At 39.3% G+C, this 27,714-nt stretch overlaps 1 long non-coding RNA gene across 4 annotated transcripts in view; it reads left to right on the top strand.

Annotated features, from left to right (window-relative positions):
- The window catches only part of LOC122677615, a 49,942-nt gene that overhangs the window by 8,396 nt on the left and 13,832 nt on the right, over positions 1-27,714 (top strand). Inside the window, exon 4 of one of the 4 annotated variants that reach the window (XR_006335859.1) lies at positions 2,897-5,567. The exons of 1 other annotated variant lie outside the window; for it this stretch is intronic. This is a non-coding gene — a long non-coding RNA (uncharacterized LOC122677615). Of the gene's footprint in view, positions 1-306; positions 322-2,841; positions 5,568-27,714 lie in introns of those variants that run through there. 2 more of the 4 variants (XR_006335862.1, XR_006335861.1) reach the window with 2 other exon arrangements.

Raw genomic sequence — 27,714 nt, 5'->3', positions numbered from 1 at the left:
ACATGACCACTGGAAAAACCATAGCCTTGACTAGACGGACCTTTGTTGGCAAAGTAATGTCTCTGCTTTTCAATATGCTGTCTAGGTTGGTCACAACTTACCTTCCAAGGAGTAAGTGTCTTAATTTCATGGCTGCAGTCACCATCTGCAGTGATTTTGCAGCCCAAAAAAATAAAGTCTGACACTATTTCCACTGTTTCCCCATCTATTCCCATGAAATGATGGGACTAGATGCCATGATCTTAGTTTTCTGAATGTTGAGCTTTAAGCCAACTTTTTCCACTCTCCTCTTTCACTTTCATCAAGAGGCTCTTTAGTTCTTCTTCACTTTCTGCCATAAGGGTGGCGTCATCTGCATATATGAGGTTATTGATATTTCTCCCAGCAGTCTTGATTCCAGCTTGTGCTTCTTCCAGCCCATCAGTTTCTCATGATGTAGTCTGCATATACATTAAGCAGGGTGACAATATACAGCCTTGACATACTCCTTTTCCTATTTGGAACCAGTCTGTTGTTCCATGTCTAGTTCTAACTGTGGCTTCCTGACCTGCATACAGGTTTCTCGAGAGGCAGGTCAGGTGGTCTGGTATTCCCATCTTTCAGAATTTTCCACAGTTTATTGTGATCCACACAGTCAAAGGCTTTGGCATAGTCAATAAAGCAGAAATAGATGTTTTTCTGGAACTCTCTTGCTTTTTCGATGATCCAGTGGATGTTGGCAATTTGATCTCTGGTTTCTCTGCCTTTCCCAAAATCAGCTTGAACATCTGGAAGTTCACGGTTCAGGTATTGCTGAAGCCTGGTTTGGAGAATTTTGAGCATTACTTTACTAGCGTGTGAGATGAGTGCAATTGTATGGTAGTTTCAGCATTCTTTGGCATTGCCTTTCTTTGGGATTGGAATGAAAACTGACCTTTTCCAGTCCTGTGGCCACTGCTGTTTTCCAAATTTGCTGGCATATTGAGCGCAGCACTTTCACAGCATCATCTTTCAGGATTTGAAATAGCTCAACTGGAATTCCATTACCTCCACTAATTTTGTGCATAGTGATGCTTCCTAAGGCCCGCTTGACTTCACATTCCAGGATGTCTGGCTCTAGGTGGGTGATCACACCATGGTGATTATCTGGGTCCTGAAGATCATTTTTTTATAGCTCTTCTGTGTATTCTTGCCACCTCTTCTTAATATCTTCTGCTTCTGTTAGGTCCATACCATTTCTGTCCTTTATTGAACCCATCTTTGCATGAAATGTTCCCTTGGTATCTCTAATTTTCTTGAAGAGATCTCTAGTCTTTCCCATTCTGTTGTTTTCCTCTATTTCTTTGAATTGATTGCTGAGGAAGACTTTCTTATCTCTCCTTGCTATTTTTTGGAACTCTGCATTCAGATGGGAATATCTTTCCTTTTCTCCTTTACTTTTCGTTTCTCTTCTTTTCACAACTACTTGTAAGGCCTCCTCAGACAACCATTTTGCCTTTTTGCATTCCTTTTCCATTGGAATGGTCTTTATCCCTGTCTCCTGTACAACGTCACGAACCTCCGTCCATAGTTCATCAGTCACTCTGTCTATCCGATATAGTCCCTTAAATCTATTTCTCACTTCCACTGTATAGTCATAATGGATTTGATTTAGGTTATACCTGAATGGTCTAGTGGTTTTCTCTCCTTTCTTCAATTTAAGTCTGAATTTGGCAATAAGGAGTTCATGATCTGAGCCATAGTCAGCTCCCGGTCTTGTTTTTGCTGACTGTATAGAGCTTCTCCATCTTTGGCTGTGAAGAATATAATCAATCTGATTTTGGTGTTGACCATCTGGCGATGTCCATGTGTAGAGTCTTCTCTTGTGCTGTTGGAAGAGGGTGGTTGCTATGACCAGTGCGTTCTCTTGGCAAAACTCTGTTAGCCTTTGCCTTGCTTCCTTCCGTACTCCAAGGCCAAATTTGCCTGTTACTCCAGGTGTTTCTTGACGTCCTACTTTGCCCAGGGGTCTAAAGTATGATTGATGGCAACCTCCAAGAGGAACCTCCAACTGGAACATTCCCAGACAGGTGCTCCCAGTCCCTGTGTCCCTGTGGTGGGCCTCTGCTGATCCATGCCTCCACAGGAAATGGTTCAACACTAGCAGATAATTTTAGTTCAGTCTCCTGGGGGATAACTGCTCGTTTCTTCTGGGTCTTGGTGTGTGCAAGATTTTGTTTGTGCCCTCTAAGAGTGGAGTCTCTGTTTTTCCCAGTCCCGTGGAAGTCCTATAATCAAATTCCACTGGCCTTCAAGGTCAGATTCCCTGGGGGTTCGCAGTCCCTTTGTTGGATCCCCAGGCTGGGAAGCCTGCTGTGGGGTTCAGAACCTTCACAACAGTTGGAGAATTTCTTTGGTATTATTGTTCTCCAGTTTGTGGGTCACCCACCTTGCAGGTATGAGATTTGATTTTATTATGGTTGTACCCCTCCTACTATCTCACTGCGGCTTCTTCTTTGTCTTTGGACCTTTGTTTTGAGGGGGTGGGTGGCTTCACTGATAGCTCAGTTGGTAAAGAATCCCCTGCAATGCAGGAGACCCTGGTTCGATTCCTGGGTTGGAAAGAGCCCCTGGAGAAGGGAACGGCTACCCACTCCAGTATTCTTGGGTTTCCCTTGTGGCTCAGCTTGTGAAGAATCTGCCTGCAATGCAGGAGACCTGGGTTTGATCCCTAGGTTGGGAAGATCCCCTGGAGAAGGGAATGGCTACCCACTCCAGTATTCTGGTGTGGAGAATTTCATGGACTGTATACTCCATGGGGTTTCAAAGAGTCAGACATGACTGAGCGAGTTTCACATCACATCATTTTTTGGTTTGTTCCAGAGTCGTCCTGTTGTTGAATGTTCAACAGCTAATTGTGATTTTGGTGTTCTCGCAGGAGGAGATAAGTGCATCCTTCTACTCTGCCATCTTGAAGAATGATGATTTAGATAGTGGTACTTTGAATAGGAAGAGGCTGGATGATGCAGTGGAGGGTCAAAGAGGTGAATGTAAATGTAAATTCATGTTCTAGTTTTCACGTTGGTAATTTCGTGGGGTTTTTTTTTTTAATTACTTTTTGGCTACACTGGGTCTTCATTGCTGTGCTGCATGGGCATTCTCATTGCATTGAGCAGGGCTGCTCCCTAGTTGCAGTGGGCTTCTCAGTGTGGTGGCCTCTCTTGTGGAGCACAGGTTGTGTGGTACGCAGACTTCACTAGTTGTGGTACAGAGGCTTAGTTGCCTCTCAGCAAGTGGAAATTTCCCAGACCAGGGATTAAACCTGTGCCTCTGCATTGGTAGGTCCTAATCACTGGACCACCAAGAAAGTCCTGTTGTATTATTTTAAATGAAAGAATTGTCAACTAAAAAAAAGATGTACAACTTGAGAGTTATGAGTTAAGATTTATTTGGGGCAAAAAGAGAACTGCCGCCTGGGAGGCAGTATCACAGATAGCTCTGAGAGACTGCTCCAAAGCAACAGTGGGGGAAAGACAATATATAAGTTTTTGGTGAAGGGGGAGTTCAATACCATGAAGCACTCAATTTACAAGAGGTTTTTTGTTAGTCATGAGGGTCTGATGTCACCATGAAGGGATTTAGTGCTTCTCTAGATATGAGAAGATGCAAGGATTGAGATCATAAAATCTGTTCCTAAAAACACCCAACTATCTAAAGACCTATCTCACCAGATTCCCTGGGACACAGAGTGCCTCACTCCACCCTGAACGCCCTCAGGGGTTGTTGAAGGTCAGCAGCTATAGCAGCACGGGGTTCAGTCTCGGTAGAGGCAGATGGCAAATGCCTTGTTGTTCAGGCATTGGTGATGCTCTTGGTAAGTGCCAGTTTGTAGTTGACAGAATGAATGAAGGCGTGAGGGCCTTGAATGAACGCTTGCTGAGATTGTGTCAGGAGCCAAGAATAATAGTAAATCTAATTCTCTGCATCTGAGCTTAAAAGTATTTTTTCTTTTTGCATTTAACTCTATATCTGCTTGATATTGCTGAAGAAAAGGAGGGGGAAGTAATCTTTTAAATTACTTGCTATCAAGCAAAAATGATACTCTAGAAAAATTTCACATTTCTCATGTGGCTTCAAGTACCCTCTAATTGACTGCCACACTTTTGCCTGAGCATTTAGATATCTCAAGTGTAAAAGAGCTGTGATAGTGGAAAGACACCAAAATATCTTGAGTTTGGATAGGAATTTTGCAAAATAATCTCTGTTTCTTTTTAAGATTAGTCTGCCAGCTTTACATAGGATAGATTTATTTGGAGGAGAGTTGCAATCAGTAAAACCAACTATCAGGTTATTATCATGATACAATTTTTCAAGTGAGGATGCCCTGGACTAAATTGAGTAGTAATTAGCAGAAACTGACAAGAAAGAGAAAAATCCAAGAGAGTTTTGAAGGATGAAATATTAATTCTTAGAATTAAATAAAATGGGGTAAACAAGAATTCTAAGGTTCTAAGCATTCTGAGGTTTGTACCAGAGGCATTTCTAGGTATACTGAGACCTAGGGAAGTGAAAGTCACTCAGTCATGTCTGACTCTTTGCGACCCCATGGATCATACAGTCCATGGCATTCTTCAGGCCAGGATACTGGAGTAGGTAGCCTTTCCGTTCCCCAGCGTATCTTCTCCTGATACAGAGCGTGGGCTCCGGGCACCGGCTTACTTGCCCCACAGCATGTGGGGTCTTCCCAGACCGTGGCTCAAACCTGAATCCCCTGCATTGGCAAGTGGGTTCCTAACCACTGAACCCCAAGGGAAGTCCAGTCTCAGAATTTTAACCTTTGTTTTGACAAGCTTGACATAGAGTGTCTGGGTAGCCTTTTAAGAGAGGAAAATACAAAAAATTCAGTTTTGACGATAAACTTCTATAATCCTAAGAATTAGAAGAGGCCTTTGAAAATGCTTGAATACCTAGACTAATCACGTTCCTTTTCTGATGTGTGAGTTTGGGCCGTCTTAATGGAAGACTAAAATATGAGGTGACTTTTCCCTTTACGAATACACATTGTCACACTTCCTCAGTATTCCTGTAATAGACTGTTGGCCAATAATTCACTCGCACTCACTGCTTAGACTCATACCCACCTTAGTGATTCACTTTGCTGCCAAAAAGTCGTGGAAAAACATAAATACCATAAACAATGCTATTAATATTCATAGCTTCATTTCTCTGACTCCAGGCCATTTTTAGGATCTCATTCACCTATGCATTTAGTATAGGGCATATTAGTAGATACACAAAAATATTTGTCAAAGAGATGAAATACATATTCTACACACAAAAGCATTCCACCAAAGCACAGGAAAATTTTAACTTTCCGTTCTTGTGGTGTAGGTCATTCAGCCTTTCCCAGACAGAGGGAAATTGTTCTGTATGGGACAAATTAGAACTTTTTCATTCATTTCAATATGATTCTCATACATTTTTATGTCTCAGGGTTCTCTCTTGAATCTCATGCAAATAATTCATTCCATAATGTTTTCAACATAGAGGCCAGTTGGCTATTTCACATAAAACTTCCTAAATGAATGTACCATAGTGATTTTACTTTTATCTAGGTCTGATCTTCAACTTTGAAAGTTTAGAAACTTCATTATATGGATATGTATGAAATTGATCAGATTTCCATGAAACTAGGTTGAAAGAAAGTGACTTTATCCCTGGAATTTAGATTAATGTGACATCGTAGGGACTTGCCTGGTGGTCCAGTAGCTAAGACCCCATGCTCCCAACACAGGGGGCCCAGATTCAATCCCTGGTCAGGGAACTATATCCCACATGTTGCAACTAAGAGTTCAAATGCTACAACTAAAAGATCGTGCATGCTGCAACAAGATTGAAGATCCAGTGTGCTGCAACTGAGACCTGGGACAACCATTAGTAAATAAATAAATATGTATTTTCAAAAATAAAACATTGAATGTTCTCAGTAAGTGTTTTCATTAATGACAAAGTAAGAGGCGATAAAATGAAAGTTGGTTAGAATTATTTCCAGATAATTTAGTACAGGTATACCATAAGACTTATAAAAAGCGAGAGAAATAAGTAGGGCTTTGAATTGCAGGTGAAACATAGTCCAAATTTTTATTCAGAAGACAGCAGAACCTTTGAAGATTTTAGAGCAAAAAAAAAAAAAAAGTGATATGATCAAACTGGTGCCTTAGGAGAAAGAATTTGGCAACACAATTCAGAATGGAAGGCAGATTAATTCGAAGACCATACTGACATCTAGACAAACAAAAAAGAGCCAGATCTAGGGTGTCAGTGAAAAGAATGATGACTACTAGAAACCAGGAAGGTTATTCATGGGACTAACTTAGCATGGCTTAGGGAATAGAGAAGGGAGAATTGGCAAAAATTATTTTGGTGTTTCTAGTGTGGCAGATGGGAAAATATATGCATAAAAATCTTCTTTTATAAACTCAGCTTGGTCTTGTATGCTCTTTGCAATCTTTTTAATCTCATTTGCTACACCCTTATTCCATTCCCTTTGTAGAATCTTTCTCACATCTTTCATTACATTGTAGCTCATCTCATTTTTATTCAATAAGGTCAACTTTTACTTCTCACAAATTTAAGGTAGTTTGTGGTAGACTCTTCTCTGTGTTTCATTTGGGATGTTTTCTAGTGCTTTAAATTCACTAATCAGTCTTCTATAATACCTAATATACTGTCACTTTTATACTGTGTGTTTCATTTCTATGAGTTTGATTTGTGGTCTTTTTCCTATATCTTACATGTCTCTTTTTGGCATATACAGTCTTTCCTAGCTTCTTGCAATTCAGATATAACACTGTTTTATATGTTGTTAACTACCTCCTTAGATCCAAGAATCTCAACTAATGCCAAATAGGATAAGTTAAAGAAAAAGGCACATCAAGGCACATTACAATTGCATTGCTGAAAAGCACTGATAAAAGAAAATTGAAAAGCAAGAAGAGGAACAAAAATACACATATTATACACAAAGAAACAAAAATAAAATGACAGCAACTTTCTCATTAGAACCTAACCAAATCAGATGATAGAATATTTTTAATATGCTGAAAGTAACTGATTCTTCCTGTTACAAAAATATTCTTCAAAATTAAGGTAAGATAAAGATATTTTTAGAAAAGTCTGAGATAAATGGTCACTAATATATTGTACTACAGTAAAAGAAGTATTATTCCAGGCTGAAGGGAGATGATACAAGATTGAAAGCTGGGTTTATACAAAGGAATGAAGGTGCCAGAAATAGTAAACCCAGTAAATATACTGACTTTCATAAATAGAGCAGTGACAGATTTTCTCTTCTTCGGCTCCAAAATCACTGCGGATGGTGACTGCAGCCATGAAACTAGAAGGTGCTTGCTCCACTACAAAAAAAGTTAGTGGATGTGATGGAATTCCAGTTGAGCTATTTAAAATCCTAAAAGATGGTGCTGTGAAAGTGCTACACTGAATATGCCAGCAACTTTGGAAAACTCAGCAGTGGCCACAGGACTAGAAAAGGTCAGTTTTCATTCTAGTTCCAAAGAAAGGCAATGTCAAAGAATGCTCAAACTCCCGCACAATTGCACTCATCTCACATGCTAGCCAAGTAATGCTCAAAATTCTCCAAGCCAGGCTTCAACAGTATGTGAATTGTGAACTTTCAGATGTTCAAGCTAGATTTAGAAGAGGCAGAGGATCAAATTACCAACATCCGCTGGATCATCAAAAAAGCAATAGAGTTCCAGAAAAACATCTACTTTTGCTTAATTGACTATGCCAAAGCCTTTGACTGTATGGGTCACAACAAACTGGAAAATTCTTCAAGAGATGGCAATACCAGACCACCTAAACTGCCACCCAGTAAATCTGTATGCAGGTCAGGAAGCAACAGTTAGAACTGGACATGGAACAACAGACTGGTTCCAAATAGGAAAAGGAGTATGTCAAGGCTGTATATTGTCACCCTGCTTATTTAACTTATATGCAGAGTACATCATGAGAAGCACTGGGCTGGATGAAGCACAAGCTGGAATCAAGACTGCCGGGAGAAATATCAATAACCTCAGATATGCAGATGACACCACCCTTATGGCATCATAAGTGAGGAAGAACTAAAAAGAGCCTCTTGATGAAAGTGAAAGAGGAGAGTGAAAAAGTTGGCTTAAAGCTCAACATTCATAAAACTAAGATCATGGCATCTAGTCCCATCATTTCATGGGAAATCGATGGAGAAACAATGGAAATAGGGATAGACTTCATACGTTTGGGCTGAAAAATCACTGCAGATGGTGACTGCAGCCATGAAATTAAAAGATGCTTGCTCCTTGGAAGAAGAGTTATGACCAGCCCAGATGGCATATTAAAAAACAGAGACATTGCCAACAAAGGTCCATCTAGTCAAGGCTATGGTTTTTCCAGTATATGGATGTGAGAGTTGGACTATAAAGAAAGCTGAGTGCTGAAGAATTGATGCTTTTGAACTGTGGTGTTGGAGGAGACTCTTGAGAGTCCCTTGGAGTGCAAGGAGATCCAACCCTCCATCCTAAAGGAAATCAGTTTAGAATATTCATTGGAATGACTGATGCTGAAGCTGAAACTGCAGTACTTTGCCCACCTGATGCAAAGAGCTGACTCATTGGAAAAGACCCTGATGCTGGGAAAGATTGAAGGTTGAAGGAGAAGGCAATGACAGAGGATGAGATGGTTGGATGGCATCACTGACTCAATGGCCATGAGTTTGAGTAGACTCTGGTCGTTGATGATGGATGGGGAGGCCTGGCATGCTGCAGTCCATGGGGTCACAAAGAGTCGGACACAAATGAGCAACTGAACTGAATGGCTTCTTGGAAGGAAAGCTGTGACACACCTAGACAGCATATTAAAAAGCATAGATAGCACTTTGCTGACAGAGGTCTGCATAGTGAAAGCTATGGTCTTTCCAGTAGTCATGTATAAATATGAAAGTTGGCCATAAAGAAGCCTGAGCACCAAAGAACTGATGCCTTCAAACTGTAGTGCTGGAGAAGACTCTTGAGAGTCCCTTGGAAGTTAAGAAGATCAAACCATTCAATCCTAAAGAAAATCAACCCTGAATATTCATTGGAAGGACTGATGCTGAAGCTCCAATACTTTGGCCACATTATGCGAAGAGCCAACTCATTGGAAAAGACCTTGATGCTAAGAAAGACTGAAGGCACAAGAAGAGAGTGACAGAGGATGAGGTGGTTGGATAACATCACTGACTCAATGGACATGAACTTGGGCAAACTCTGGGAGATAGTGAGGGACAGGAAGCCCTGGTATGCTGCAGTCCATGGGGTCACAAACAGTGGTACATGACTTAGCAATTGAACAACAATAGTAACATGAACTTAATAACTTTTATAAAAGTGAAATGTATGACAAGAACAGCAACAAAGGAAGTATGGGAGAAATGTAAGTATACTCTTGTATGATTTTAGTATTTTATCATATAGTATTGGGGCTTCCCTCATAGCTCAGTTGGTGCAGAATCTGCCTGCAATGGCCGGAGACCCAGGCTCGATTCCTGGGTTGGGAAGATCCCCTGGAGAAGGAAATGGCAGTCCACTCCAGTATTCTTGCCTGGACAATCCCATGGACAGAGGAGCCTGGTGGGCTACAGTCCATGGGCTCGCAAGAGTCGGACATGACATAGCTTCTAAACCACCACCACCACCATAATAGTATTTGAAAATAGAGTATAAGTTAAAGATGCAGTTGTAAACTCCAGATCAACCACTAAAAAACTAATACAAAAATGCAGCTAATCAGCCAGAATGGAAATTAAATAGAATTTAAAAATTGATTTAAAAAAAGGAAAAGACAAAAAGAGGAGATAATGAACACATCAGAAAAATACAAAATAGTAAAATGTTAGATTTAAACCTTACCATATGGAAAATTACACTAAATATAAATGGTCTAAACATTAAAATGGGAAGGCAGAGATTTTCATACTCGCTTAAAAAAAAACCAATGAAATATATTAACACAAATATATATATGGAAGAATATAGTATATTCTTAAATTCATGTTAAAAAATATGCTAACATTACTGTTAAGAAAGTTGAACTGTATTAATATGAGACAAAGTAAACTTTAGGACAAGGATATTACCAGGGGCAAAGAAGACATTTCATAATAATAAAAAGGTCATTTTGACATAAAGACATAACAATCTTCAATGTATATGCACTTGTCAGAGCTTCAGAATACATGAAATAAAAGCTGACGGACCAGAAAAGAAAAATATATAAGTCTACAGTTATAGTTTGATACAAGTAGATAGAAAATCAATAAGACTATAAAAGACTTGAAAGCATTGTTAGCAAAGTAGGTTTGAAATCTAAAATCAAAAAATGAAAACATACAGAAGAAACCGAGATGAATTTCTTTTGAACTAGAGAGGAGAAATCTGTTCTTAATTATTAAGCCAAGTCAGAAGAAATGATAGTTAAAAGAGTGATACATTTAAGTACTTAAGGATTAAAAAAAATTTTTTTGGCATGGCAAAAAGTGCTACAGACATAGCAAAAGACAAATGAAAACTGAAAGAAAATAATTGCAGCTGTACCTCAGACAAAGGGTTGATTTAAATAAAAAACTGAGCAAATGAGAGCCAAACCATGACAGGAAAATGGACAAAAATCACAATACACAGTTCATTAAAAACAGCATCTTTTAAACAAATGAAAGGATAATCATGCTTACAATAAGAGAAAGTTTAAAACAGTATTGAACACCATTTCTCAAACGTCATCCATCAGAAATCTAAGAATTTGGCAACACTCTACTAGCATGGCTGTGAATTATCAAATACTCTTGCTGATGGCAATGCAAAATTGTACAACAGCATTGAAAGGAATTTGGCATTCTGTGATAAAATTATTCAGATCAACTTTTAGGGCACCATTTTGAGTAAACAGTGTGAGAAGGAAAGAAAATCACAATTAGATTCTTGTCTGGAATATCTACTTTCATGACCCTGGCCCTCTTACATACTCAGACTGTCATTTTTTCCTCTCGGAGAACTGATAACACTACTTTTTCTCCCCTAGGCTTTTCTTAGAGCAGTTATGTAAGGTTCTGGAACCTATCAACATCCTGCTTTCTACTATGGCATTTTTACAGCTAGGCTGGAAAAGGAATACCTGCCCAAGTTTGCTGCTGTGTCCCCAGAGGGTCATTTTTGAAAGATATTTTACTTTTCAAAAAACTTTCACTTTTATTGAGGTATCATTGACAAATGAAATCATTAAGATATTTAAAGTGTACAGTGTTGTGATTTGATACATATACACATTTTGAATGATTCCCTCCATCTAGATAGTTAACACAACCATCACCTCACATATCTTTTGTGTGCATGTGTGTGGTGAGAACATTTAAATTCTACTTTGAAAGCAAATTTTGACTATGCAATATAGCATCAAGTTAAAAAGGTTCAAAATGAAGTCATTTGCCCCCCAAGGCAGCAATCCAAGACTTGTAAGTATAAAAAAGCAAACAAAGATTGTGGCTCATCACTCCATTTATGAAAGGGTTAAGTTGCAACTCACTGAGGTTGCCCACCATCTGTACACTGTTTGAAGGGGATTCGGAATGGGGTGAGGGAAACAGCATAAAACATTTTCTGCTTTGGGCCTGTAGATAACTAAGATCCATATTTAAGGAAGAATTTGAATGATCCTCAATTCTTGAAACTTCCCATAAACAGAAAAGCATCAAAACTATTAACTTGAGATATCTGTTCTTTGTAATTAGCAGTCTTCTTTTACCCAAAATATGTTTGTCAACATGTATTTATTTCCCAGCCCCCCCAAATCATATATATAATGGCTCCTCCCCTATGTCTTTGGAGCAGTCCCCTCAGAATTACTGACAGGCTATCTCCTGGGCAATAGTTCTCTGTAAAGTCTCTGAACAAAAGTCAACTCACAACTTTTACATTGAGTCTTTTTCTTTAATTTGAAACAGGCATACCTCATTTTGTTGCAGTTTGTGTTACTGTGCTTTGATTTTGACAGTTGGTTTGTTGTAGGAAGTGGGACCCCTTCCAGGGCCCAAAACTGGGCTCTTGTCTAACACTCGGAAATGAATTGTCTGAGGAGACACATGTGCTGACAAAGCAAGAGATTTTATTGGGAAAGGGCACCCGGGTGGAGAGCAGTGAGGGAACCCAGGAGAACTGCTCTGCCCTGTGGCTGGCCAGGGTGGGCAGTTTCAATCAGTGTGCTTCTCCTAACAACTGCCCCCTGAGAGACTGCATACTCAAGATACTTATTGGGAATTGGGGCAGAGGTCTCTTTCTTCTGTAACTTCTTCCTGCTGTGCATGGGTGTAGGCCTTGCTAGCAGAGCAGAAGTCTCTCTCTACCAGATCTAAGTTGGATGTTCAACTTAGATGTGGAACACCTGAAACCAGCTTTCACCCTTGTAATAACAGCAATTTAGTTTGAAACTGTTGGCTCCCCTCAGAGATGAAAATAGACAGGGGCAAAACAGGAGACCTAACAGGATGGTCATCACTGGTCCCTAGAAACAGGGGGCAACATTTGGGGTGAGGGCTGCAGGGTTTGTGACTTTTTTTTTTTTTGATTGGTTGGTGGTGAAGCAACAGATTGCACTCATCTCACACGCTAGTAAACTAATGCTCAAAATTCTCCAAGCCAGGCTTCAGCAATACGTGAACCATGAACTTCCAGATGTTCAAACTGATTTTAGAAAAGGCAGAGGAACCAGAGCTCAAATTACCAATATCCGCTGGATCATCGAAAAAGCAAGAGAGTTCCAGAAAAACATCTATTTCTGCTTTATTGACTATGCCAAAGCCTTCGACTGTGTGGATCACAATAAACTGTGGAAAATTCTTCAAGAGATGGGAATACCAGACCACCTGACCTGCCTCTTGAGAAACCTGTATGCAGGTCAGGAAGCCACAGTTAGAACTGGACATGGAACCACAGACTGGTTCCAAATCGGGAAAGGAGTACGTCAAGGCTGTATATTGTCACCCTGCTTATTTAACTTATATGCAGAGTACATCATGAGAAACTGATGGGCTGGAAGAAGCACAAGCTGGAGTCAAGACTGCTGGGAGAAATATCAATAGCCTCAGATATGCAAATGACACCACCCTTATGGCAGAAAGTGAAGAGGAACTGAAAAGCCTCTTGATGAAAGTGAAAGAGGAGAGTGAAAAAGTTGGCTTAAAGCTTAACATTCAGAAAACTAAGATCATGGCATCTGGTCCCATCACCTCATGGGACATAGATGGGGAAACAGTGGAATCAATGTCAGACTTTATTTTTTTTGGCTCCAGAATCACTGCAGATGGTGACTGCAGCCATGAATTTAAAAGGCGCTTACTCCTTGGAAGGAAAGTTATGACCAACCTAGATAGCATATTAAAAAGCAGAGACATTACTTTGCCAACAAAGATCCATCTGGTCAAGGCTATGGTTTTTCCAGTGGTCATATATGGATGTGAGAGTTGGACTGTGAAGAAAGCTGAGCACCGAAAAATTGATGCTTTTGAACTGTGGTGTTGGAGAAGACTCTTGAGAGTCCCTTGGACTGCAAGGAGATCCAACCAGTCCATCCTGAAGGAGATCAGTCCTGGGTGTTCATTGGAAGGACTGATGTTGAAGCTGAACCTCCAATACTTTGGCCAGCTCATGCGAAGAGTTTACTCATTGGAAAAGACCCTGATGCTGGGAGGGATTGGGGGCAGGAGGAGAAGGGGATGACAGAGGATGAGATGCCTGTATGGCATCACCGACTCGATGGGCATGAGTTTGAGTAAACTCTGGGAGTTGGTGATGGACAGGGAGGCCTGGTGTGCTGCAATTCACGGGGTCGCAAAGAGTCGGACAGGACTGAGAGACTGAACTGAACTGACTGAAGCAACAGAGCTGTGCTCCAGGAATCTTGTGTTTAGTCTGAAGTTACCATCCTCCACCTGGGTGAGGGCTCCAGTTCTGTAGAAGAACTCAAAGACATTGTTATGCATATTTCTTTGAGTAGGAACCAGGAAGGACCCTGTCTCAGGGCTGTACCACCATTTGATTGTTTCTGCTTTGTTTCTGCATCCCCTCCCTTCCCTGACTAGCAATTGTTTGAATCCACCCTTTGAAACTCAGGGAAGGTAAAGGAGGCTGAATGAAGCCTACATCCTACAGATAAGAAATGGAGAACACACAGCAGATCTGTACTCCAGAGCCCCCAGAGTCCTGCTCAGTTTTAATTTAGGGAACAGGGCAACTGTGACTGTGATAACTTCCGGTCAAAATGGGGCATAAGACTGCCTCAGCTTGGAGAATAGACACTGAATTGGAAGTATTCCTGAGTTCCAAGTTCTAGATCTGAATCTTGTATGATTAAGCTCACTCAATCCCTTGGTCTGACATTTTGGTGTAACAGACCCAATTAGAAGTAGTTGGAGGAGTGATAACTGGAATTTAGTAGACAAAATAAATCTCATTTCTTTTTAGAAGAATAGGCCTGAAACCCAGTCTGGACCTGGCATTTCGGGGAGACTTACAGCCAGGTAGCCAGTTGCCTAGGTTTGTAAAAATGTAAGGTTGCAGTTACTAGCTTCCAGCAGACATTGTTTTGAGAATGGTGGCATCTAAGCCTGCCATGACTCAGAAAACTCAAGTGTTAGCAATACAACGTCTAATCTGAAATTACACCCATAGTAACACCTGGTTATTTCCCAGGATGTCTGAACCATAACTAACTCTATTTTGACTTTTAATTGTAAAATTTTCCTTAAGAGCCAAAGCAGATTTCACCATTAATGACGTCAGTGTTTCTCTAGGTATGAGAAGATGCAAGAACTGGAAGAAATAAAATCTTCTCCTGAAAAGATCTAACTAACTGAAGGCCTGTTCTGCCAGTTTTTCTCAGAGCACAGAGTGCCTCATTCCTGATTTTCACCCTGAACTCCTTTCAGGGCTGTTGAAAGTCAACAGTTGGAGTGGCCATGATTGCATTTCATGACCATTTTATCCTATAATGCTGACAATGTCCATTCTCAGCTTTGGCAAAGATTTTGTTGGACAGGCCACTCAATGTGCTATTACTGGACTAGGCCATAAAATAGTATCCAAAATTCTCTGGACCACCTGTCTTACTAGCTTCTTGGTCCAGGAAAATATTCCCTCTTGTTGCTTCTTCCCATATCTAGAGTTACACTGTTACCATCATTGATCTCTATTAGAGGCCTCAGACACACATTTGGCAGTGTAAGAAACAGCAATTTTGTAAAACAGGTGAAATACAAATAACACAGCCAGCAATATTAGTAGTCACAAGTAAGACTTAAGAGCTTCCATTAGATGTAGCCCAGTATATCCCACTATAAGTATCCCAGTATAAGTATATCTGACTTTTGTCTACTCTGTACGAATCTTTATCTTCCAGGGAAATTATATATTGGCACCACCGTCTTATAAGGCACATAGCCCAGTTTTCTAGTGTTACTAGACTGATTGTCCTTAGTATGATTTATTTGTTTCCAACACAGAGGAGACTCTAAACCTAAGTTACCATAGCCTGGTGTTATCTGTATAAATCTATCTCATAATTGTGGGAGATTTCTTTCTCCTTTGCTGAAACTTTTCTTGTTGCTGTGATTGAGCTTGAGTAGTAGAAAAAGGCTCAAATTTATGGCCAGAGTCAGAGTAGGATTATTAATTGTCCCAGTGAGGGGATCCCGTCTAGTAGTATCATAGTGACCTGAACATGACTATAATTTTTTTTAAAGTAAATTTTCTCAGAGTCAACCAGTTAGAGTCTTATAGTAGACAAATTTACCAAGGTAACCCAGAACTAAACAGGTAATTGGCCACAAACCCAACAATTGGATTGATTTCTAAAACTAGCATAGGATCAGGCCTATGATAGAAAAGCATTTGATTTATATGCAAAGGTCTAAGAAGTCAAGAAAACATTATAAATGACCATACGAATCAGGTCCAGCATCTTGGGCAAGCTGTCTACCTCTGATGTCATCTTCTCATCCTGGTGTAGTGTAGTTTCTCCTGTTTGAGCATCATTTTAAGGTGAGATCAGGTCGGTGCTCTTCTCCATAGACCAGTCCAGTGTAGGGGCCTTTGGAAGTGGGAATTAATCTAAGAGTTAATTTCCCTTCAGTTTCATTGTGCATGAGTTAGTTAAGAGTACTTGATAAAGAGTCCTGCCATCCAGGTTGGAGACAGTCCCTTAAATTATGTCTTTTTCCAGTCCTGGTTGCAGCACAAGGCATCTGATCTTCATCCAAAGACAGATTACTGAGATAAGCTTCAGAAACAAACTTAGGGTGTTCTTTAAGAATTCAGTTAAATTTTACATTAATATCACATAACAGCAAAGAACTATCTAAGAAATGATTCTTACTACAGGCAGACCTCCATTAACAAACTAGTATTTAACATTTATTGAAACATCTTTTTCTCCCTGAAGTTCCCTCATTTTTATCAAATATAACCAAATTAAGGCTAGTTTATTTGCAAAATAGGTCTGTTCTCACTAATTTTGGTCTGATGATTTATATAACCATAATTGATTATAGACTTTATTTTGCTGAAACATTTATAGAATCTCAGACTGAACTTTTAAAATAAAACAGGACTGGGAAACTCACACCAAAGGCTTATCACAGATTTTGCCTAACAAATCTAGGTGAATTCTTCCCTCTTTAAGGTCTCAAAAATTCCTTGAGATTTTTGTACCTGTTAATGAGATAACCTTCCTAGCTCATTTGATAAACTTACTGGAAACCTAAGAGTTTCAAATTTCTGGAGGAGTCAGATAGAAAATGTAATTGTTTTGTTTATAAGGTAATTTTACCAAATTATTTTCATAATTAGTTTGAGAGGAAGGTTTTTCCTACTCCCGGAAAACACAAGATTCAAACCTGTAATTTTTCAGATAGAAACCATAAAAGTTATAAGCATATTTGCTGGTTCATTCAGTCTTTTGTTAACATCTGTGAAGTCATAACAGGTTTTTCATTAGAATACCAGGACATATCAAAATGTTAAGAACTCCATATAATTTCTAGAATATCTGTATTAGTAATTTTACCATACATTATAACATGAGCAGATTTATTACTCATTTGATAATCTTTTTCATGTAATTCAACCAACCAAATAAACACAGTTTAATATCTCGCTGGGATGTTTCAGGGGCCCTCTGAAGCACCCCAAAGTTATCTAGAGGTCAAAAGAACTTCAAAAGAATTTGATTCAGGAAGTTTTATCAAAAAGATAAAAGGGTTTAGAACATTTGGTCAGATTTAGTCAATGTTGATGGGTGTATCATTTAGCTTGTGGATATGTCACAATGGGCATAAATACCAAGGCTCAAGGTCTAGTGAAAGTCAGCTCCGCCATCTTGGACCTAGTTGACTCTAACCAGTTTTCTTGTGGCTGTGTCATTCCTAACAAAATCTATTTATCTAACTAATTGTAATCCAATTTTAGAAAATCCTCATCATGCATAACTCTTTTTAGGATTTTTTCATATCCCCCCCCTTTTTTTTTTTTTTTTTACTGAAAGCACACTTCCTGCTTTCCTTTAGCAACCAAGAGCTAACTTTATATTAGCATTTTATGGATTGGTGAGCATAAATACCAGTGCTAATTTCTAAAACCCTTGGTTTCTTAAAACATTTTAGTATGGCATCAAACATTATTCATTTATAGTCCAAATCTCTTTAGTTTTTCTGTAAAAGGAAATCAGTGTTTAGTAGTAAATGTTTCAAAATCTTATTTTATTTGGAAATGACCTAATTATTCACTAGACTTCCAACACTTAGCACACTTAGCGCAACCCTTAGAAATTCAAGTTACGCCAAACTGGAGGAGATATTTTAGACAGATATTCCTACAAAATAATTATTCTTAATAGAGTTTATATACAAACTCATATCTCATTTACATTTTTTAGAAGTTTTTTCACTCAAGGTAATTTCCTTGTTGACAAACTTGTAACAGATATAATATTTAACTTATATTAAACCTAGGTACAATGAAAATATTCTACTTGATGTTAATTACTCTAAGACATGTCTATATTAGATAGGTCAACAAACATTAATATCAGGTATTTAATACTGAATATTTCCCAGTTCACATGAACCTGGAATTTATTGTTTAATTTAGAATTATTTGATTTGTAAGTGCTTACCTTTCTTTAAGTCAATTAAATAGAGCTCATTTACAAATTAACCTAAAAAATATTACCCAGAGACAAAGATATACCAAGACATATTTAGACAGACACAGTGCAAGATCTAGCTAGCTTCACTTTCTAAGTTTGGTCATGAATTAGATATTGCAATATAAAATTTACTAGTTTATAAAAAAAGTTGAAATAAATAAAAAATTTAAAGGCTTTTTCCCTTTTCCCCTGAGTCTCAGGAGTTAGAGATGGTCTAGATAAGTGTTCCTGAGAGCCCTGGTCTCAAGGCACAGGGAAAGAAAATCAAGTTCTAACAAAATGGCAGCAGGTCTAAACCAAATGGTGGCCAGACAAAGCAAAATGGCCATCAAAAATCACAACACAGAACACAGAGTTAAAACACACACATATAGACCTGGCTGTCCTCATCAGACACTCCCTTAAATATGAGAATACAGTCTCTCAGAAAACCTTCTATAGAGACACAGAACTTCAGATGTCTTCAAAGATTTCAAAAGGAGGAAAGGAAGCCAGGTTGAAAGAAGAAGGGGGAGGAGGCGGGAAAGGGGGCAAAAGGGGTGGCCTTACAGACATCTCCTGCCACCTGCAGATACCCAGGCATTACTGGACTTTTCCCTGGGCTTCCAGAAAAGGGAGGACTGGAACTCGGCCCTACCAGAAACCAGGCCAGAAAATTCGAGTTCTCTGCCAAGAGGAGGTGATCAGTCTTCAATCCTCAGCTCAAGCTGAGGCCCTTCGACCAGATTCCTGGGTCCAGGACTGGGGGACTAGAAAAACAGGAAGGATAGGAAGGGCTAAGAAGAGGAAAGAGAGAGGGAAGGGGAGAGAGGTCAATAAAGGCTCTTGTTCCTTACCTGGTCGGGGCACTCTGGCCAGTTGTCCGCGTCAGGAGGAGACCAGGGACCAAAGGGTCCCAGTTGCGGCCGCTGGGTCTGGTCCATTGGCAGGCAAGCTGGCCCCTGAGTACCCCGAGTGGTCAGGATGTCAGTCTCAGCGAAGAAGAGTCCCACCAGAGTCGCCATCTGTTGCAGGAAGGGGGATCCCTTCCAGGGCCCGAAACTGGGCTCTTGTCTAACACTTGGAAATGAATTGTTGGAGGAGACTCATGTGCTGACAAAGCAAGAGATTTTATTGGGAAAGGGCACTCGGGTGGAGAGCAGGAGGGTGAGGGAACCCAGGAGAACTGCTTTGCCCTGTGGCTCAGGGGGTTTTATGGTGATGGGATTAGTTTCTGGGTGGTCTTTGGCCAATCATTCTAATTTAGTCTTTCCTGGTGGCCCATCGCTCAGCCAAGATGGATGCTAGCGAGAGGGATTCTGGGAAATGGACGGACATGCGGTGTCTCCTTTCAACCTTTCCCGAACTCTTCCCTTTGGTGGTGGCTTATTAGTTCCCTATTCCTTATCAGGCTCTGCTGTTATAAAACAGCTCATGCAAACGGTTACTATGGTGCCTGGCCAGGGTGGGCGGTTTCAATCAGTGTGCTTCCCCTAACAGGCTTGTGGAAACCCTGTGTCCCCGGTGGCTCAGATGGTGACGTATCTGCCTGCAATACAGAAGACTCAGGTTTGATCCCTGGGTAAGGAGGATTCCCTGGAAAAGGGAATGGCTACCCACTCCAGTATTCTTGCCTGAAGAATTCCGTGGACAGAGGAGCCTGGCGGCCTGTAGTCCGTGGGGTTGCAAAGAGTTGGACATGATTGAATGAATAACACAGATACATTATTTTTCAGACATAATGCTTATTTCACGCTTAACAGACTATGTGCTTAGTTGCTCAGCTGTGTCTGACTCTTCGTGACTCCATAGACTGTAGCCACCATGCTCCTCTGTTCATTGGGACTCTCCAGGTAAGAATACTGGAGTGGGTTGCCATGTCCTCCTCCAGGGGATCTTCCCAACTCTGGGATCGAACCCAGGTCTCCCTCATTGCAAACAGATTCTTTACCATCTGAGCCACTAGGGAAGCCCTTAATAGACTATGGTATAGTGTAAACTTAACTTTTATGTACACTGGATAAGCAAAAGTTTCATGTGACTCACTTTATTGCAATATTTGCTCTGTTGTGGTGGTCTGGAACTGAGCACACAATATCCCTGAGGTATGTCTGTAATTGCAGTTTCAACATTCCACAGAAATGTGACCTTTAAAACAGTTGGTCTGAAATTACAGGATAGACTCCTGCTGTTTCCTTCCCCACCCACCCAAAAAGGTGGCCTGGACTGAGACAATCTTTTCTTTTGCTAATACCCTCTTGCCCCAGCCTCCTGCTGCCTATAACCCTCCAAGGATGCCTGCTGCCTTGTAACCCTCCATTTCATACACCTCCTCAGAGCACTCTTCTAGTTGCTAGATGGCTTCTTGTTTTCCTTCTTTTCTTGCACTGTATCCTTTGGAATAATCCCACCCCACTGCGGAGAGATGATGTTCAAGAGGCAGCCAGAGCCAGGTCAGTGCTGGTGCTCAGTCGTGTCTGACTCTTTGTGACCCTGTGGACTGTGGCCTGCCAGTCTCTGTCCATGGAATTTTCCAGGCAAGAATACTGGAATGGGTTGCCATTTCCTTCTCCAGGGGACCTTCCCAGTCCAGGGACCAAGCCTGCGTCTCTCGCAACTCCTGCTTGGCAGGCGGATTCCTTACCACCTGGGAAGCCCATTAGTTGCTAGATGGGATCCTACCCAATTTATGAATTGCCTTATATTAAATAAAACCAATTACATTTTAAAATTTACTTGGTTGAAGTTTTTTTTTTTTAAACCAGTTACCGGCTATGGTCACCATGTTTTACGTTTGATCCTCAGAGTTTATTCATCTTATAGCTAAAAGTTTGTATACTTTTACTAACCTCTCTCTGTTTTCCCCACCCCCTGGCCCTGGCAACAACTTTTCTTTACTCAGCTTCTCTGTGTTTTTCTTTTCTTTTTCTTTTTTTAAAAGATTCCACATATAAGTGATACATGAGACATAGAGGGCGCAGATGATGTTGGAAAACACAGTCACATCTAACTCTTTGTGACCCTTTGGACTATAGCCTGCCAGGCTCCTCTGTCCATGGGATTTCCCAGGCAAGAATACTGGAGTGGGTAGCCATTTCCTTCTCCAGAGGACCTTTCCAACCCAGAGATAAGTGATAACAATACAGTGTTTGTCTTTTTCCATCTGATAGATTTCACTTAGCACAGTGTCCTCAAAGTCTACCCATATTGTCACAAATAAAATGATTTCCTTCTTGCTCACAACCGAGTAATAGCTCACTGTGTGGTTATATATGGATGTGAGAGATAGACCATATAGAAAGCTGAGCGCCAAAGAATTGATGCTTTTGAACTGTGATGTTGGAAAAGACTCTTGAGAGTCCCTTGGACTGCAAGGAGATCCAACCAGTCCATCCTAAAGGAAATCAGTCCTGAATCTTCATTGGAAGGACTGATGCTGAAGCTGAAGCTTCAATATTTTGGCCACCTGATGTGAAGAACTGACTCATTGGAAAAGACCCTAATGCTGGGAAAGATTGAGGGCAGGAGGAGAAGGGGATGACAGAGGATGAGGTGGTTGGGTGGCATCACTGACTTGATGTACCTAAGTTTGAGCAAGCTCCGGGAGTTGGTGATGGACAGGGAAGCTCGATGTGGTGCAGTGCATGGAGTTGGACGGGACTGAGTGACTGATCTGAACTGTGTGTGTGTAGATACATGTGCCACATCATTTTAAAACTTCCTTATTTAGGCTGTGCTGGGTCTTCCTTGCTGCCTGAGGGCTTGCTCTAGTTGGGGTGAGTTGGTGCCACTCTGTAAGTTGCAGTGCATGGGCTTCTCACTGCAGTGGCTTCTCGTGGAGCACGGGCTTCTGTAGTTACAGTCCGCAGGCGCTAGAGTTTGGGCTCAATAGTTGCGGCACACAGACTTAGTTGCTGTGTCTGGAATCTTCCCATGCCAAAGATCAAACCCATGTCCCCTAGCATTGACAGGCAGATTCTTACCACTGGACTACGGTAAAGTCCATGCTACATATTCTTTATCCATTCTTTATTCACTCATCTATTTATGGACACTGAGGCTGTTTCCATATTTTGACTATTGTGAATAGTGCTGCAATGACATAAGTCAACAGGTATATCTTTGCTATCCTATTTTAATTCCATCTGGATATATATCCGGAAGTCGGATGGCTAGGTCATGTGGTAGTTCTAGTTTTATTGTTTGAGCAACCTCCGTATTATTTTCCATACTGGCTGCACAAATTTGCAGTCCCACCCACAGTGCACAAATGTTCTCATTTCTCTACATCCTCACCACCACTTGTTGGTTTGATAGCCGTTTTAACAAGTGTAAGGTGATATTTCTTTGTGGTTTTGATTTGCATTTCCCTGATGATTACTGATACTGAACACCTTTTCACATACTTGCCTTTTTTGTGTCTTTAGACGATTATCTATTCAGTTCCTCTGTCTGCTTTTTAATTAGATTGTTTGATAGTTTTTGTTGAATTGTGTGTTGTTTAGAGATTTTGGATATTAATCCCTTATCAAATGTATGATTTGCAAATATTTTCTCACATTTCATAAGTGGGCACTTCATACAGCTTGTTTCCTTTGCTGTACAGAAGTTTGTTGGTTAGATGTAGTCTCACTTGTTTATTTTTGCTTATGTTACCTCTGCTTTTGGTGACAAATCCAAAAAATCATCACCAAGACTGATGTCAAAGTGCTTACTTGCTATGCTTTTTGCTAGGAACTTTATGATTTCTGGTCTTATGCTCTAGTCTTTAATCCATTTTAAATTGATTTTTGTGTATAATTTTAGATAGGGGTCCAATTTCATTCTTGTGGCTGTCCAGCTTTCCCAACACCAGGGCGTTCTTGCCCACACCCACCCCCTAAAACATGGGGCTTAACGGGACATTTAAAAGGCTTCTCTGGTAGCTCAGGCGGTAAAGCGTTCTACCTACAGCCCAACACCATTTACTGAAGAGACAATTTTTCCCCATTGTATATTCTTGGCTCCTTTGTTATAAATTAATTAACCAAATATGCATGAATTTATTTCTGGGCTCTATTCTGTCCCTTTGACCTATGTGTCTGTTTTTATAACAAAACCATACTGTTTAATTACTATACTTTTGTAACATAGTTTAAAATCAGAATATATAATACTTACAGCTTTGTTCTTTCTCAAGTTTGCTTTGGCTGTTTGGGGTCTTTTGTCATTACATATGAATTTTAGAATTGTTCATTCCATTTCTACAAAAAATGCCATTGGAATTCTGTAGGGATGGCACTGAATTTGAGATTTCTTTAGGTAGTATGAAGACCATTTTAAGAATATTAATTCTCCCAATCTGTGAGCACAGAATAACTTTCCAATTATTTATTTCTTTCATCAATATTTTATAGTTTTTATATACAGACCTTTTATTTCCTGGGTTAAATTTATTCCTGGATATTTTATTCCTTTGATGAAACTAAGTGGTGTTTTTTTGTTATTTTCTGTTTTGTATAGCTCATTGTCAGTGTTTTTAATACAATTAATGCTTACATACTGAGTTTGTATCCTGCAACTTTGCTGAATTCATTTATTAATTCTAACAGTTTTTTGTTAGAGTCCTTGGGGGTTTCTATATATAATATTATTTCATCTGCAAGTAAAGACAATTTTACTTATTCCTCTCCAATTTGAATGGCTTTTCTTTCTTTTTCTTGCTAATTGCTCTGGCTGGGACTTCCAGTACTATGTTGAGTAAAAGTAACAAGAGTAGACATCCTTTGCTTGTTTCTGATCTTAAAGTAAAAGCTTCCAGCTTTTTGCCATCAAGTATGATGTTAGCTGGAAGTTTATCTTAATGATCTTTATTTTGTTGAAGTACATTCCTTCCATACCGACTTTGTTGGAAGTTTTTTATCATGAACAGATGTTGAATTTTGTAAATGCTTTTTCTACATGATCATATGATGTTTATCCTTCATTTTGTTAATGAGGTATATCAATTTGACTGATTTGCAGATTATGAGTCATCCTTACATCCCTGGAATAAATCTCATTTCATTATGGTATATGGTCTTGTTAGTATATTGTTAAATTTGGTTTGCCAATATTTTGTAGAGGATTTTTGCATCTATGTTTATCAGGGATATTGATCTGTAATTTTCTTGTAGCATCTTCGTCTGATTTTGGTATCAGGTTAATGTTAGCCTCATTAAATGAATTTGGAAGTGTTCCCTCTTTTTCTATTTTTTGGAAAGGTTTGAGAAGAATTGGTATTAGTTCTTCTTTAAATGTTTGGTAGAATTCATCAGTAAAGCCATCTGGTCTAATGTAGGAAATGCCGTGTTTCCTTATTGACTTTCTGTCTGGATTACCTATCCATAGTTGAAAAGGATTATTTTACCATTATTATGTTGTTATTTCTTTCAGGTCTGATAGTATTTGCTTTATATATTTAGGTGCTCCCCCTATTTTGGATGCATAAATGTTTATATTTTTGGATTGACCCCTTTATCGTTATATAATGACCTTCCTTTTTTCTTCTTACACGTCTTTGGCTCAAAGTCTGTTTTATCTGATTTAAACAGAGCTTTGTGCTTGTGCCCATTTGCTCAGTCACGTCCGACTCTGTAACTTCATGGATTGTAGCCTGCTGGGCTCCTCTGTCCGTGAGGATTTTTCAGGCAGGAATACTCGAATGGGTTGCCATTTCCTTCTCCAGGGGAAGTATAGCTTCCTCCTGCTTTCTTTTGGTTTCCATTTACAAAGAATACATTTTCCTATCTCTTCACTTTTAGTCTGTTTCCTTAGAGCTTCAGTGAATCTCTTGTAGGCAGCATATAGTTGGGTCTTGTTTTTTTATTCCATTCAGACACTCTATGTCTTTGGGGGCAGGCGGCTGCATCTTGTAGCATGCGGAATCTTAGTTCCCCAACCAGCAATGAGACCTGCGACCCCTGCAGTGGACGCGCGACCCCTGCAGTGGACGCATGGAGTCTTAACCACTGGACTACCAGGGAGTCCCAAGACACTCTATGTCTTTTCATTAGCTAATTTAGTCTTTTATATTTAAAGTAATTATTGGCTTAGGTATGGACTTACTGTTGCCGTTTTGTTAATTGTTTTCTGGCTATTTGTAATTTCTTTGTTCCTTTCTTCTTCTTCTCTTGCTCTCTTCCTTTTGATTTGATGGTTTTCCACAGTCGTGTGCTTATTGGTACCACTGTTCCTTTGTATATCTGCTATAGGGTTTGCCTCAGGTTGCCTGGAAAATCCCATGGACAGAGGGGCCTGGTGGGGTCCATGGGGTCGCAAGAGTCGGACACGACTGAGTGACTACACCACCACTACCACCACCACCACGATACATAAGACAGATATTTTACTTTTCTTTTCCATTCAAATCATTTTCTTGTGAAATGCTGCTACCCTTTTGGAATTTCTCTTCAATTATTAACTAGTATACTTCCACAACATTCTTATCTTCATCTGTGGTTTTGCTTGCAATCTGAGCAATTCTCCACTATTACTTTCCAAGACTTCGTGAAAGTCCTACATTTTTGCAAAAAATTTGCAATTTCATTTTGCAAACAGTTTGGAGTGAATTTGCAAACAGGCTAATAGGAACAGAAAGATGTTATGTAAGGAAGGATATCTAATGACTAATTTTATAAGTGATTGATTTATTGGTAAATATATAGCAAGGCAACTTTTGCCCAATCTCTCAACTGTGGGGACTTTTAATAAAGCCTTGACTAATAAAGACCCCCTGCAGGCATGTAATAGGGTTGTGGTAAGTTTTATATGAGATAATACCCATGAATGCTTAACATTTGTTCCTGGTACAAATAGAACTAATTACTTCTTTGTGTTGCCAGTGTATAGCGTAATATCACATCATATGGTATTACAATTGCTGAATTGTTTATATGGATATATTTCCTAATAGCCTATAACTGCTAGAAGGTAGAAATGATTTCTAATTCACTTTTATACTCCTAATACCCAGTAAGTTCCCCATAGCTGGTAAATATTAGAATCACAGTGAATGAGTAAGTCAAGGAATGAATAAATGAATGTCTCCTTCAACTTTTTCTTATTACAGTAATCTCAGAGTAGGTACTGAGCCTTCCTCAAAAGTAATTTCCCTTCAGCCCTGAAAATGTTTTGTTCTGTGCTTTTAATGAAAAAAAAAATTTTTTTTATGAGGCAGATACCTCTGTAGTAATATGGAATAGTCTCTAAGATACATGTAGTCTCTAAGAAAAATGTAGAAGAGTTTGTAGCATTTTTTTTTAATTGGAAAGAGAATACACATACACATATTTTGTGTGTGTGTGTTTGTTATGTGCATAGACAGTCTTAAGGATATGTAAGAAACCATTAAGAGTGACTGCCTTTGGATAGTAACATTAGGAATACACATAAGATTTACTTTATACTGTATACTTTTTATTGCTTACTTTTTTACTTTGTGAATATATAAACATATGTGTATGTTGTTTATTTATATATATATAACTTGATAAATTTTTTACCATTTCTAAAACCAAAATAAATGGTAAGCAGGAGGACTGGAATGATGTGGGATTATTACTAAATTACTAAATTCATGTTAGAAAAATATTTAATATGAGCTTGTTACATGTATATATAGAAGCATGTGAGGGTTTAAAAATGTTTTTTCTAGGTCTTCATCTGCCTGAAGCTTTACATATTGTACATTTCAAGTTGTCCTAAGCGTTATAGACATATAAAAATTGGATAGGATTTAATAGTTATACTTTTTATTTTTAAAAATTATTTCCACATATTCATCATATAATTTGGGTTTTGATAGAAAGTTAGACCTCTGGCCACACCAAGTTTTGTTTTTGTGGCTTTTTTTCCATTGTGGATTTTACAGTGTTCTTGCATATATAACCTAAAATATGCTAAAATATTCAAATTAAATGTTGCATATATGATTTCTTCCTAAAGTATAGTATACTTTGTCAGTGCCCTATCCATCCTCAGGTCTGACTGTTGTATTTATGCCACCAGCTTCCAGCTGCCTGAGGTCTTCTGGCATCTGGAGCCTTACTTTCCTAGTGAGGTCACTGGAGCCTAAATTAGTTTAAACTTTAAAAGCACTTTAGCAGGTTGTATCGAAGGCCCTAAAAATGTGCATACCCTTTGATCCAACAAGAGCAAATAATCAGATAGATAGGTCAAGAAGCACATTTAAGGATGTTTTCACATTCTTACCTACTTTAAAAAACAGAGTATCTAAATGTTAAAAAAGAGGACTGTTAAATAAATTATAACAAATTTGTGCAGTGGAATACTGTTCAGTACTTCAAATGATACAAATGTTTATTGGTTACATTGAAAGTTTATAATTTGTTCATTAGTATGCTATTAGTTCATTGGTAAATACATGTTAGGACAATCTTTGCTTCTCACTTCCATCTCTTAATTGTAGATACTAGACTGATGAGATCTTGGCTAGAAAGGACCACTTTTTAT

This window comes from Cervus elaphus, chromosome 20 (genome assembly GCF_910594005.1).
Source record: "Cervus elaphus chromosome 20, mCerEla1.1, whole genome shotgun sequence".
NCBI lineage: Eukaryota > Metazoa > Chordata > Mammalia > Artiodactyla > Cervidae > Cervus > Cervus elaphus.
The sequence above is the reverse complement of the archived record's forward strand: the minus strand, read 5'-3'. Positions and strand labels throughout refer to the sequence as shown.